This window comes from Chiloscyllium plagiosum, chromosome 39, assembly GCF_004010195.1.
Source record: "Chiloscyllium plagiosum isolate BGI_BamShark_2017 chromosome 39, ASM401019v2, whole genome shotgun sequence".
NCBI lineage: Eukaryota > Metazoa > Chordata > Chondrichthyes > Orectolobiformes > Hemiscylliidae > Chiloscyllium > Chiloscyllium plagiosum.
The window spans coordinates 9048780-9063974 of NC_057748.1; the positions used below are offsets into that span (position 1 = coordinate 9048780).

The following is a 15195-nucleotide window of genomic DNA, read 5'->3' on the forward strand; positions in this document are numbered from 1 at the left end:
CCAGATTTCTCACTCTTGCTGGAACTAACAGCTCCACTAGTTAGTGAGGACCTCATACATGGAAGTGCCATGTCCTTCTGAGAGCAGCAGCTGGTCACTCAACTGAGACAGCCATCACCCAGCAACCACACTCATTACTGGACAACTGGAGTTCAATGGCCAAGATCAGTTCCATCAACTTGGTTCACATTTAAATACAGTCCCAGAGGGCTGACCACATCGGGATATGGTGGAGATTTTGGTGCAAGCTTAAATGCAGAGAAGCCATGATCTGATGGAAAAGCGGGATAGGCTCAATGGGCTGACTGGCCTCCAGCTACTCCTACAATTCGAAGGGGCAGGCTCAGTCAGTTCTCCCCTCCTCCATAGTCTTAAGGTCCAACTGATGCAAACCGTCCAAAGGCACCAGTGAGACAGTGAGCAGGTAGTGAGCACAAACTGGGGAAGCTCCTGAACCAGCGTTTCACTGTTTCCCACATTCCTATTCACTCAGTCACAGGGTACTCTACTAAGGGGAACAGCAAGAAAGGAGACAGAAGGAGTGATTGGAGGAGATGAAAAAAGGTGGAGGAAAGATGGGGTGATGTGGGGCAAGAAAATAAGAGAGGGGGCAAGGAAATAAGGGAGGGGGCAAGGGTAAGCTAGTGCAAGAGGGTGATGTGAAGGCAGAATGGCAGGAAATGGAGGAAGTGACAGCCAGAGGGAAGGAGGGACAAGGGGAAGGAGAGAGGAGGAAGAGAACTAGAAGCTGGAAGAGGTGCAGGGTCAAGGGGTAAAAGGGCTGTGGAATGAAAAATTGGGGAAAGAGCAGTGTAGTTGCTACGATCGGGATAAATTAGCAAGGGCTGTAACTTTTTCTCACTACCCAAGGACACAAATGAATGCAGCCAGAGCTCGGGCACAACTGCAAAGCACCTGTGGTTGAATAGTCTGCCGAAGCTCACTCTGTACGTGCGGGGCATGAATGAAGACTGTGAGATACCAGACAGTGTACAATCCCTCAGCAAAAATGAACAGCTCAGCAGAGGACAGGATGGAAATCAATGTTACTTTTTATAAAATCTATAACTTCAGAGCAGCTTTTTGTCTTGTTGCTGCTCCCATCTCTCATCCACAAGTCCTAACCACTGACCTGTGGTAAACTCCATCACAGGGAGGTTGTTCAAGAAATGTCGACAAGTAGCTAAATTAATGGAATATTAGTTATAAAAGCAACCGAAACCAAATAGGGACTCACTCTGAACATACATCAGCTCGCAATCTGACAGAAATAATGTATGCAGACGCACGTCACAGTTGCGTTACTGCAGTCATAATCCAGCTCAAAGTTCAGTATTTGAAAATTTCAATTCAGCTTATTTTTAAAAACCGTTGGCAGAGGTTAAAGTGACCACAAAACTGCCAGGATTGTTATCAAAAGCCATCTGGTTAATTAATGTCTTTTAAAGGAAGGAAACGTGCCAGTTTCACCCACTCTGGAACTTGATGCCACTCCAATTCCAGGTCAATGCAGTTGAACTTTAACCTACCTCTTAAGTAGCAGCTAACTTGTTGTGGAGACATGGTAATGTCATTGGACTCTTGATCCAAAGATTCAGGCAAATCAGGGGCACAAGTTCAAAGCTAGTGGAGATTAATTCATACATTTGGAGAGTAGATCTACTTCCAGCAATGATGATGTGGAGGTGCTGGTATTGGACTGGGGTGGACAAAGTCAAAAGTCACACAACACCAAGTTATAGTCCAACAAGATTACTTGAAATCACAAGCTTTCGGAGCACTGCTCCTTTGTCAGTTGAAAGTATGGGGAGAGGCTGAATAGGCTTGGGCTGTTTTCACTGGAACATCGAAGGCTGAGGGGTGACCTTACAGAGGTTCATAAAATCATGAGACGCATGGATAGGGTGAATAGCCAAGGTTTTTTTCCTAGGTTAGGGGAATCCAAAACTAGAGGGCATAGATTTAAGGTGAGAGGGGCAAAGTTTAAAAGAGACTTGAGAGGTAACTTTTTCATGCAAAGGGTGGTGCATGTATGGAATGAGCTGCCAGAGGAAGTGATGGAGGCTGGTACAATTACAACATTTAAAAGACGTCTGGATGAGTAAATGAATAGGAAGGGTCAAGAGGGATAATGGGCCAAATGCTGGCAAATGGGCCTATATCAGTTTAGGATATTAGGTTGGCTGGATGAATTGGATGGAAAAGGTCTGTTTCCATGCTGTAAATCTCTATGACTCTAAATGCTAAGTGGGTGCTCCTCACAACCTCTTCCTGAGGTCTCTGCCACTGTAGGTGCCAGTTTTCAGTCAATCTGATACTTTGGATACAGCAAAGGTTACAGTTGCCAACAACATCCCAGTTCCAGCTCTACATCCCAAGATTTTCCACATCCTGAACTAAGCTGATGAAGGGTCACTATCCCACTCACAGCCACCCCATGAAGCAGAAAATTGCTCAGGTATGTCCTGTTAACAAAAAAAAAACAGGGCAAATCCAACCTGACCAGTTACTGCCCTGTTGGTCTACTCCTGATTAACAAAGTGAAGCTGTCATCAAGCAACACCTACACAACAAGAACCAATACACTGTTGCTCCGCTTGGGTTCTGCCAGAGTCACTGTGTACCATTTACAAACTGCACTGCAGAAATTTGCCAAAGATCCTCAGACTGCACTTTCCAAACCCACAACCACTTCCATCCAGAAAGACAGGGGCAGTGGAAACATGGAAATGCCAACCCCTGCAAATTCTCCTCCAAGCTACTCACCATTCTGACTTGGAAATATATCGTCGTTCCATCACTATCTCTGGGTCAAAATCCTGGAATTCACCCCCAAGGGCATTGTGGGTCTGCCCACAGTAGGCAGACTGCAGTGGTTCAAGATGGCAGCTCACCACCACCTGTTCAAGGGCAACTTGGGATGGGCAATAAATGCTGGCCCAGCCAGTGACACCCATGTCCTTCAAATGAGTAACAAAATAACTTTGCTTCTGGATTTATTGTAGCCTTGATTAAGGTGAAGTGAGAGTGACTGCCTTTGACATCAAAGCAGCATTCAACTGAGTTTGACATCAAGGAGCCCTCTGTAATAAACCTGAAGTGAGTGGGAGTCAAAGGAAAATATTTCCACTTGCTGGAATCCTACCTATCCAAAAAGGAATAGGACTCTGGTTGTTGGATTGTCAGTCACCTTAACCCCTGGGCCCTACCATCTTAGCTGCTCCTCTTTCATGAGGTCAGAAGTGGAACATTTGCTTGGGAGTATGCAGTGTTCAGCACCATTCCCAGTGAAACACTCCATGCCCAGATGCAGTAAGACAATAGTGATGCCCTGGTGCAACTGGAGCAGCCATGAGAATACAATGACTTGAAGAGGTCAAGAATCTCGACATTTAGTATTAACTGACTCCAAACATGTGTTGAAAATGTGTTGCTGGAAAAGCGCAGCAGGTCAGGGAGCATCCAAGGAGCAGGAGAATCGACGTTTCGGGCATGAGCCCTTCTTCAGGAAGGCCCTGGGATGTACAGGCTAAGTGGGTCTGGGTGGGATTCAGAGGATCATTGTGGACTCAATGGGCTGAATGGCCTGCCTCCACACTGTAGGAATTCTATGATTCTTTGATCCATGACTCAGCCTCTGGTGAAACAAGTAATTCTTGACAGGAATGTGATGGCAATGCAGTGAGATGGTAATGAGAGAAAAGAATGCTCCTGAAGAAATTGGCTCGCAACTGTCATGTTTGAGTTGGGAAGAGCACTTCTGGCATTATGCAATTATTTGGGAAGTTTGATCTTGCTGTCAAAGACTGAGCAGATGAAAAGCAACAAGTAATTCTCCTGACAGCTTGTGGACTTGCAGCTTTTTCTGTTACTAGAAGATTAACTTTCCCTGAGGCACCAGTTACTAAAACCTTTGAAGAGTTGACAGACTTAGGTAAGGAATATTACAACCCCAAGCTTCCTTTAATTCTGAGACGCTATCAGTTTTACTCGGCAATTCAACAACTGGGGAATCCATACCGGGATTTTTGACGAGGTTAAAATGACTGGAAGAGGCATATGACTTTGGTTTAACCCTTAATAAGATCTGAGAGCGCGTTTGGTATGTGGGATTAGTGGTATAACCATGCAAAACCACCTACTAGCTGAAGTCTAACTAGACTTCACACAGGCACTATAACTGGCATTATCACTGGAAAATGCAGCAAGTTCAGCGTATAAGTTCCAAGGTGTTCAATTGGAAGTGGACACCCTCGCCAGTCTGACTGAGCTTAGGGAACACTACTTGAGTGAAGACAATTGCATTGCCTCAACCAGGCAATATCACGAATAGAGGGACTCTAGGAGAGCCCACAGAAAAACCCCAAAACAAAGCCAAGCCTCGGTCAAATGGTTAAAAGTTTCCGCAGGATCCAGGCCAGCAAGCCATTGTAGTTGACTTGAGACAATAAAAGAATCCCACTAGACCTAAATGGAATAAGAGAACTCATAGGCTGGTATCTAGGAGAGTGTACACCCATGGAAAGCCCCACCTACATCTGGTTAAATTGCTTAGCAACATCCAAATCAGAACCAATCAAAATAAACATTCGGCTAAATGATCATCCGGTTCTAATAGAGGTCGATACCAGCGCAGCTGTTTCAGTGATTGCAGAACCAGTCTTTAACAAAATTCACTCTGAACCCCAACCCTTAAGTTTGCATAAGACCTCAGCTAGACCAATAAGCTCCACTTATCTATGAGAGTGTACACCCATGGAAAGCCCCACCTACATCTGGTTAAATTGCTTAGCAACATCCAAATCAGAACCAATCAAAATAAACATTCGGCTAAATGATCATCCGGTTCTAATAGAGGTCGATACCAGCGCAGCTGTTTCAGTGATTGCAGAACCAGTCTTTAACAAAATTCACTCTGAACCCCAACCCTTAAGTTTGCATAAGACCTCAGCTAGACCAATAAGCTCCACTGAGGAACCTTGTGATGATTCCTGAAGAAGGGCCTGTGCCCGAAACGTCGAATCTCCTGTTCCCTGGATGCTGCCTGACCTGCTGTGCTGTTCCAGCAATAAAGTTTCAACCACTGAGGAACCTTTACAGGTTAAGGGGACAACTTCAGATCTGGTCTCTTATGAGAAGCAGCTGGTTCAGTTCCCACTGATTGTAGTAAAAGGTTCAGGCCCAAGCTTAATGGGATGAAATTGGTTGCGAAAGGTTCACCTAGATTGACTCAGTATTTTTCAATTAGAAATGGCTGCCTGAGTGAAGCCCTGATTAAACATCTGGAGGCTTTTCAGGAAAGACTATGGACGATTAAAAGGAGCCAATGCCACCTAGAGTGTTGACCAGGAAGCGATTCCACAATTTTGCAAGGCCCGCCCAGTGCCATTTCCCTCATGAACAAAAGTAGAGGGAGAAATTGGAAGGCTGGAAAGCAAAGGAATCATCAAACCAGTCCAGTTTGTGGAATGAAGTAAAAACAATGACTGCAGATGCTGGAAACCAGATTCTGGATTAGTGGTGCTGGAAGAGCACAGCAGTTCAGGCAGCATCCAAGGAGCTTCGAAATCGAGGTTTCGGGCAAAAGCCCTTCATCCTAATGAAGGGCTTTTGCCCGAAACGTCGATTTCGAAGCTCCTTGGATGCTGCCTGAACTGCTGTGCTCTTCCAGCACCACTAATCCAGTTTGTGGAATGGGCAGCACTGGTCATACCCATTGTGAATCCCGACAGGTCGGTTTGCCTTTGCAAGGATTTTAAACAAACGGTAAACCGCATTTCGCAGCTGGATAAGTACCTCAATCCCTCACGTAGAGGATCTGTATGCAAAGCTTGCAGGGGGGACTGTCCTTCACAAAGCCGGACATGAGCCAGGCGTACCTGCAATTGCAGCTCGATGAGGATTCCCAGACGTATTCCAGAATTAACACTTACAAGAGTTTATACCAATATTCATGCCATTTAGGACATCATCAGCCTGTGTAATTTTTCAGTGGGCGATGGATAACATTTTACAAGGTCTATCCCAGGTTGCTGTTTATCTGGATGACATGCTATTTATCAGGCGGGCCAATAACAAGCACTTAGAGAACTCGGACATAGTCCTTAGATGTACATCCCAGGTAGACATACACCTTAGAAGGGAAGGTGGTGTTTTCTAGGCACTCCAAATGACATACCTGGGCTACAGGATTGACAAAACCAGGTTACACCTGTTGTAAGATAATGTGAAGTCGATCAAAGGTGCCCCTGGCTTCCACATCTGTACCGGAGCTTAGTTCTTTCCTTGGGCTGGTGAATTACTATGGAAAATTCATACATAACCTGGCCTCCATCCTGCCACCTTTGCTTCAACTCTTAATGAAGGATCAGCCTTGGAAATGGCCACAGAGCCAAACCACAGCTTTCAGGGAAGTGAAGAAACAGCTATCATCCTCGAAAGTGTTGGCACACTATGGTTCCAAGTGAGACCTGTTCCTGACATGCGATGCCTCTCTGTACGGCATCAGGATAGTATTAGTTCATAGGGTGCCCAACGGAGAGGAATGCCCAATAGCATATGCATCCAGGACTTTGGCTAATAGAGAGTTTTAATAAGCCCAGATAGAGAAGGAAGATTTGACCGTTATATTTGGAATCAGGAAGTTCGACCAAAACCTTTACGGACGTAAATTTGTAATAATAACGAACCACAAACCTTGCTAGGTTAACTGAAAGGGGACAAGGCAGTGCCACCCATAGCTTTAGGCTGAATTCTGCAGAGAGCGCAAATTCTAAGTGTGTATAATTACAAGTTGGAACATTGTCTGGGAGGCCAAGTAGCGAATGCGGATGCATTGAACTGCCTCCCGCTGGCAGATGCACCACTGATGGTACCACCACTGGAAGAGTCTATACTGGCTTTAAAGTTTCTGGACACACTTCCAGTCACAGCTGACAATATCAGTCTTTGGATGCAGAAAGATCCAGTCCTGGCAAAACTTAAACGGCTGGTGGTGATGAGGGAAACCAAGGGCCTGTCACAACCAGAAATGAAACCCTTCTGGACCCGGAGAAACCACATCACAGTAGAGGATGGCATATTATTATGGAGAGCAAGAGTAATTGACCCGAGCCCAGGTCACTATCAGATACTGGCTGAACTCCACCAGGGTCATCCAGGGGTTTCTTTTGCAATACATTGACTCCCAGAAGTTTTGGTCACAGATAACAGGCCATTGTGTACCAGCAGGGAATTTGAGTGGTTTCCTAAAGTTCAATGGTATCTGACATATGAGGACAGCTCCATACCATCCATCATCCAATGGTTGGCAGAAAGGGCAGTCCAACCTTTGAAGGCAGTCTTAAAGAAACAGCTACAGCTTCACTAGATACCAAACTGTCCCGGTTCCTGTTTGATTACAGGACCACCCATCAAGCAACCAAAGGGATAGCGCCAGCATAGTTGTTAATGTGGAGAAGACTCTGGACCACGTTAAAATGGATCTTCCTGGAACTGGAGTTGGGGGGTGGGGTGTAGGTGAAATGATATCAGGAACACCAATGCCGGACATAAGGCTCCACTAAGCGAGAGAGACAGTTTATTTCAGGGGATGAAGCTTGGTGTAGGAACCACAGTAATGGCCCTGCAGGGGTAAGAGGCATTGTCGACACAAGGTCAGGTCCGGTCATGTATAAAGTTCGGGTATGTGTAATGGTCCTGAACTACCTTGGAATGTGGAGATGGCCATGGATGGTGTCGCCACCTCGACACCTTTGCCACCTGAAGAAGAGAATTAATTTCTTCCAAGACATTCCAGGCACAAGAAACAAGCTACTGTGTGTTACCTGCCACCTGTAACAGAGGCAGTGTTGGAAAAACCTGACCTGGTGATAAAACACCCCAGTAGGAGCTACAAAAAACAGAACTGGCCTAAGTCCACAGACCCACCAGGGGAAGGATTTAGTGATTGTAATGAGGACAGCTGGATGAACCTCACAGAATATGAGTTCCCTGAGTGGGGCTGTTAACCTGGTCTAATCAGGGAGCCCTGGCTGATAGATATCAACAGGAGCGTCAAAGGTTCTGCTCACTCCGAAGGTAACTTGGAGATGGGGATACTGGCCTCTATACCTTTTACCCCTTACCTTAAATCTATGCCCCTGGTCATTGAATTATTTCAGGCACAATCTCCACTAACTTCCAAAATGCTCGACATCATACAGGATATTGCAGTCCCCCACTTGACTGGCACCCCATCCACCAACAGCAAAGTTCACTTGCTGCACTACAGTGTGCACCATCTACAAATGCACTACAGTAACTCACCAAAGGCTCCTGGTGAAACAACGCTAATTCCAAATCTCACACCATCCTGATTTGGAAGTATTTTGCTGTCGTTTCAATGTCAAAATTATGAAGTTACAATTTTAACAAGACCTTTGCTGGCACAGACTACAGCAATTCATCACAATCTTCTCAAAGAGAACTAGGGACTAAACTAATGGCAGCATTGCCCACATCCCAACTTTTTTTTCCCCAAGAAAGGATCTGCTATAGACAGTGTTAATGCTCAAGCAATGGATCAGATCTAGACTCTGCAGCCCAGCCACATCCACTGGTGGTGAACAATTAAGCAACTAACACGGAGAAGGATATTCCCCGAATATTCCTATCCTCAATGATGAGGTAGCACAGCACATCAGTCCAAAATACAAGGCTGGAACCATTTGCAACAAACCTTAAGCAACAGTGCTGAATGGATAATCCATCTTGATCTCCTCCTGAGGTCCCCAGCATCACAGATACCAGTTTTCAAGAGATTCAAAATACTTCACGTGTTATCAAGAAACAGTTGGATACTGCAAAGGCTATGGGCCCTGACATCACTCTGGCCATAATACTGAAGACCTGCGCTCCTGAGCTTGCTGTGCCTCTAACCAAGCTGTTCCTACATGTGCAATGTGGAAGATTTCCCAGGTATGTCCTGTGCATGAACAGCAAGGACAAATCCAACCCGGCCAATGACAACCCCATCAGTCTCCTCAGAGTCATAGAGATCTACAGCACAGAAAAAGGCCCTTCAGCCCATCACATCTGTGCCATTCAAAATCAACCAACTGACTATGCCAATTTCATTTTCCAGCACTTGGCACATACCTTGTATGCCTTAGCACTTCAAGTGCTTATCTGAATAGTTCTTCAAAGTTATGGTGGTTTCTGCCTCTATCATCCTGTTAGAGGGTTGTTCCAAATTCCCACCACTTTCTAGGTGAAAAATGTTTCCCTCACATGCCCTCTATACCTTTTACCCCTTACCTTAAATCTATGCCCCTGGTCATTGAGAAAGATTTCTTCCTATCTGCACTCCTTATAATTTTATACATCTCAATCTCCTCTACTCAACGAAAACAATACCCAGTCTGTCCAATCTCTCCTCATAACTGAAACTCTCTAGCCCAGGTAACATCCTGGTAAATCTCCTCTGCACCCTCTCCAGTGCTAACACATCCCTTCTATAATGAGGATTGCACAACACTCCATCATTAGTGAAATGATGGAAGGGTCATCAACAATGCTACCAACTATGATTCTGTCAGGGCCATTCAGTTCCTGACCTCATTGGTTTAATTATGGACAAAAGAGCTGATTCCAGAGGTGAAGAGTGACTGCCCTGGATATCAAGGTTGCATTTGACAGATTGTGGTATCAAGCAGCCCTTGTAAAAGTAAGTCAATTGGAATCAGGGAGACAACTCTCCACTAGTTGGAATCATACCCAGTGTGGCTATGGTTATTGGAAGTCAAGTATTTTGGCCCAAAGAGTCCCTGCAGAGTTTCCTCAGGATAGTGTCCTAGGAGAAAGTGAGGACTGCAGATGCTGGAGATTAGTATCAAGAGTGTGTTTCTGGGAAAGCACAGCAGGTCTAGCAGCATCCGAGCAGCAGGAGAATCGATGTTTCGGGCATTCTAGGTCCAATCATCTTCAACTACTTCAATGATCTCCCCCTGATCATAAGGTCAGAAATGGGGATGATTGTGCAATGTTCAGCACCATTCCAAATTCCTCAGAAACTGAAGCAATCTGTGTCTATGTGCAGCAATGCCTGGACAGCATTAGGCTTGGGATGATAAGTGACAATTAACATGTGAGCCACAACAGCACTTGATAATGACCATCACCAACAAGAGAGCTCTAGCCATCTACCCTTAGTAGTCAAAGGCATTAGCATCATGGAAAACACACATTATTTACAACCTAGGAGTTAGCATTGACCAAAAACTAACCTGGACCAAGCTATATCAATATTGTGGTTATAAGAACAGGTCAGAGTCTAGGAATTCTGCAGCACTGCTCACTGTCTGTCCACTATCTGTAAGACGTTAAGTTAGGAATGTGATGAAATATTTCCCACTTGCATAGATAGGTGCAGTTCTAACAACACAGTACCCAGAACAAACAGTCCATTTGATTGGCACCCGATCCACCACCTTCAACATTCACTCTCTTCACCATTGAGGCACAGTGTTTGCAATGTGTACCATCTGCAAGATGCGCAGCAGTAACTCACCAAGCCTTCTGAACTTTGGAGGACAAGGGTGACAGCTGTAGAGGAACAATTCCAACTGCATGTTCCTCTCCAAAATTTCCATGTCTTTCCCTACACCCCTAAGTTAGCTCAGTTAGCTGGATGGTTTGTAATGCATAGTAACACCAACAGCGTGGGTTCAATTCCTGCACCAGTTGAGGTCACCATGAAGGTCCCACCTTCTCAATCTCTTCCCTTGCCTGAGGCAATGTTAACCACCAGTTGTTTCTCTCTTTAACGAAAGAGCAACCCTGTGGGTCTGGTAAGACAATGGCAGTTTTACCTTCCATCCTAAGGATTGCAGTGGTTCATGAAAGCAACTCACCACCACCTTCTTCCAGGGCAACTAGAGATTGGCAATTAATGCTGGCCTAGCCACATTCCACAAATAATTTTTTTTAAGAAGGCTCAGTAAAATCATTCCAGGTCTGAACTCATTGCATTAACTATTATCAACTTCCTTCAGATCCTTTAACCATAAATAAGTAACATTTGAGTCTTTCTGAACGAATTGATCACCAACAACATTAACGTGTAGCCTGTAATTCAGAGGTTGCATTCCTCAAGATCTCACTTCTTAATTTCTTCACCCAACTCCTGCTAGCTCAGTTAACTAATAGGCTGGTTTGTGATACACGAGCTCTGAGATTACCATTCTATTATAAAGTGTGACCGAGGAAACTCCCATCCTCACTGATTCTCCACTGTAGTTGGCTTTCAGGTTCAGAAATCCTGAGCTTGAACTGAGCATTTAGCGATATCTGCTACACACACAGTCTCCTAAGACACAACTTGCACCACGTGGCGTGGGAATTCCAAGTGATATGTTTCAGCTGCATTGCAAATCTAAAATATCTTTCAGCCCTCTGTTTGAATTCATTAGCACTTTGTTTAAGCTATTGTTTATAACTAATGCATCCAGACCTGCTCTCATCATTTAGAATCTACAATTGCTCAGATTGGGGGAGCTGGTTTAGTTTGATGTCTTAGGGTTTTCCTTTTCCATAGAACCATAGAATCCCAACAGTCCAGCCCAACACGTTCACACCAACCCTTCCCTACCCTATTACTCTACATTTACCCCTGACTAATGGACCTAACCTACACATCCCCGAACGCTACAGATAATTTACCATGGCCAATTCACTTAACCTGCAGATCTTTGGATTGTGTGATACTCTTATTATCAATTCACAATTTTTATCCATCTCATCCAAAAAAAACAGCCTTCCTCCAAGACAGTGCTCCCTCTGCAATAATACTGGGGTGGGGTTAAGGGCTACAAAGTCTACTGAGAAAATATGTCTCATCCCAGTGTCCCCTACAAAACAGAAATCACTGGCAAAACATTTAAAAGACATTTGGACAGGTACATGGGAAAGGATATGGGCCAAACACAGGCAAATGGGACAAGTTTAGTTAAAGCCAAAGGACCTGTTTCTGTGCTGTATGACTCCATGATTCTATAACTTATTGAGGATAATGTGGGTAATTATGTAGCATTTATACACACCATCCTGTTTGGATAGAGAACATTCAACTGCAAACAACTTGAGTTGAGGGGATTTTATACATTGCCCATTCTCCACCATTTTTGATGAGAGTCATCTTGGTCACAATGTGCTCAGAATTAGAAGGAAGCTTGCAGACGATGGCATGGCCATGTCCCCCAGCTGTCCTCTATCCTTCTAAGCGGTGAGAGTCACAGCCCAGGAGGTGCTGTCGGAGAACCCAAATGTCCTGGGTCACAGCTGAGACCTGAATCCCTCTATCGTTGAACAGCAGTTGGCTGGTACCCAGTGCCTTACTCTGCATGCAACCTAACTGCACCAAAACAGTGTAAAACTTAGTGAAAGGTCGATGGTTTCCTGAACATGGAACGTTTACAGACATTTCTGAAATAGGCAATTTCAGAAAATGACTAATTAAGCCCATGTCTACTTTTAAAAGGGAGAGTCGACTGAAGGCTCCTATGGTGCAGTGGTAGTGTTACTGTCCCCAGTTCTGAGCCAAAATGTCCAGGTTCAAGTCCCATCTGCTCCAGGGGTGTGTAATAACATGTCTAAGCAGGTTGATTAAAAAAAAAGACATTGACAAGTTGAATTATGTAAGTGATCTCGCCATAGTCCAGAGACTGCTCTCTCTCATTAGAAAAAGATGGCCGCTGCTGGGTTAACCCGCAGATTGAAAAAGATGGACCTTCATGGTAACCTCAGCCAGTGCAGGAATTGAATCCATGCTGTGGGTGTCACTCTGCAGCGCAAAGCAGCCAATTGAGCTAATCAACCCCTAATAATCAGATATTCAAATGTAGGAGGTGACCATTCTGCCTGTGATGGCTCTCAGTCCTACTCCCTTAAACTTCCCCCAGAGCTCTGCAAGTTTTTCTGGTTCAAATATTTATCCACTTCCCTTTTGCAACTTACATTGAATCTGCTTCCAATACCCTTCCCAAATCAAAACTACTCAAACAAAGTGAAATCATCTCTACTCTCAATCTTAACCGAACTCTCACGGCATTACATGGGCTGTCAAAAGAAATTTACTCGCAAAACCTTCGAAGGAACCTTATCGAGTGCAGTACCTTGACTCCCCATTGTCTGTTTCAGATAGTAAATGTTGTGGTTTGTTTCAGTACCAATGGTTCATACTCTTCAACTCCAATCTACTCAACCTCCCCTTCCCCACCCCCCCATCACCAAATGGCAGTGATTCAAAGAGGGGACAGCACATAGAGAAGAGAATCCCACCCAAAGACAGAGTCTCATTGGAATTCTGTTAGAAACATATAGGAACACAGGGCTTAGGAGCTGGAGAAGACCCCAAGCCAGATCCTCCATTGATCTGAGTGTGGCTTCAAATCCACTTTCTGACTTGATCTTTGACACCCTTCCCAACTCTCCAAATCTAACCCCACATAACCTTGAATTCCCTTGTCAATCAATCCATCTAATTCAGCCTTGAATACATTCGATGACCCAGCCTCCAGTGCTATCTTGGGAAGAAAATTCCATAGACTGAAAGAGAAAAAAAAAGCATACCTCTGTCTTAGATGGGAAACCCCTCATTTTAAACTGTATTCTCCCCCTACTACCCCTGTTCCAGACTCCACCACAAGGGATAACATTCTCTCCTTGGGCAGCACAGTATCTCACTGTTAGCACTGCTGCCTCACAGTGTCAGATACCGGGGTTAGATTTCACCCTTGGGTGTTTATCTGCGCGGAGTTTGCACATTCTCCCCGTGTCTGCGTGGGCTTTCTCCGGGTGCTCCGGTTTCCTCCCACAGTCCAAAGATGTGCAGGTCAGTGGATTGGCCAAGCTAAATTGCCCACAGTGTCCAGAGATGTGCAGGCTAGATGAGTTAGCCATGGAAATGCAGGGATAGGGTAGGGAAGTGATTCTGGGTGGGATCATCTTCGGAGGGTCAGTGTGGACCTGATGGGCCAAATGTCAAGATTAGAGTGGTGCTGGAAAAGCACAGCAGGTCAGGCAGCATCCAAGGAGCTAGGAAAATCGACATTTCAGGCAGGGGTCCTTCATCAGGAATCTTGGAGCTAAATGGCCTGCTCCCACACTGCAAGGATTCTATTCTCTACACCTATCCTGTCAGAATCTTCTACATTTCAATGGAATTTCCTCAAAACTCCAGTGAGTATTACATTACCCACTCACCCCACATCCCAGGGATCGGTCAAGTTAACCTACAGGCCAATCAGCTCCTTGAGCCACATCCATAATTCAGCTGGATCACGGCTGATCCAGATGTCAACCTGCCTTTTTCTTATTCAGACATGAGCATTGCTGGCCTTTGTTGCCTGTCCCTAACTGCCCTTGAGGTGGTGGTGGTGAGCTGCCTTCTTCTGTTACTGCGGTCCATGTCCTGGTACCATGACCCACCCTCCCCCCCCACCATTACTCAATGCCCATGAAAATTCCACAGACCAATCTCCCCTCAGGCTGAAAAAAGATTCTCCTCAGCTCCCTCCCAAAAGCGAGACATCTCGTTTTCAAACTGTGTCTAAAACTCTCATTCTCGTCTCCTTCAGAAGGGGAAACATCTTCTCAGCATCCACCCAGTCCAGCTCCCTCAGGATTGAACTGGTTTCAACACGATGGCCTCTCATTCTCCTCACCTTCAATGAACAGGCCCAGTCCAACCTTATTCAGAGGATAACCCAGAAAAGGGAACCTTCTTTGAACTACTTCAAACACAATGATACCCTTGCACATTCACACCAGAGGGTGGTCACTGATATAGGCAGACTATTCGGCTTAGGAAGTATCAGTGTTGGTGTTTCTCAGCCCTCATCTGACTGCCCTGTGGGGGCACTTCCCAAGTGATTAAGAACACAAATCCCACCTGATATTCGCCACCTTGTCACCCACACCAACCCCTTCCCATAATGGTCCTCAGGTCAATTCACAACCCGAGTTGAACTCATCGATCTCAGCACAGATACAGGATCGAACTTTGTACACACCTGACCTGGCTTTCTTAGAGAGAGAAAAAATACAAGGCCCCCTTCTGAAACATATCACCTATCCCAAAAACTTATAAGAATAATGTGGGATCTTCCTCTGCCCAAACCCGCCCCCCCCCCCAAACATAAGGGGGTGGGGTTAACG

At 45.2% G+C, this 15195-nt stretch overlaps 1 protein-coding gene across 1 annotated transcript in view; it reads right to left on the reverse strand.

Annotated features, from left to right (window-relative positions):
• The window catches only part of LOC122542016 (proline-rich protein 12-like), an 81024-nt gene that overhangs the window by 64511 nt on the left and 1318 nt on the right, over nucleotides 1-15195 (reverse strand). The gene's annotated exons all lie outside the window — the stretch shown is intronic.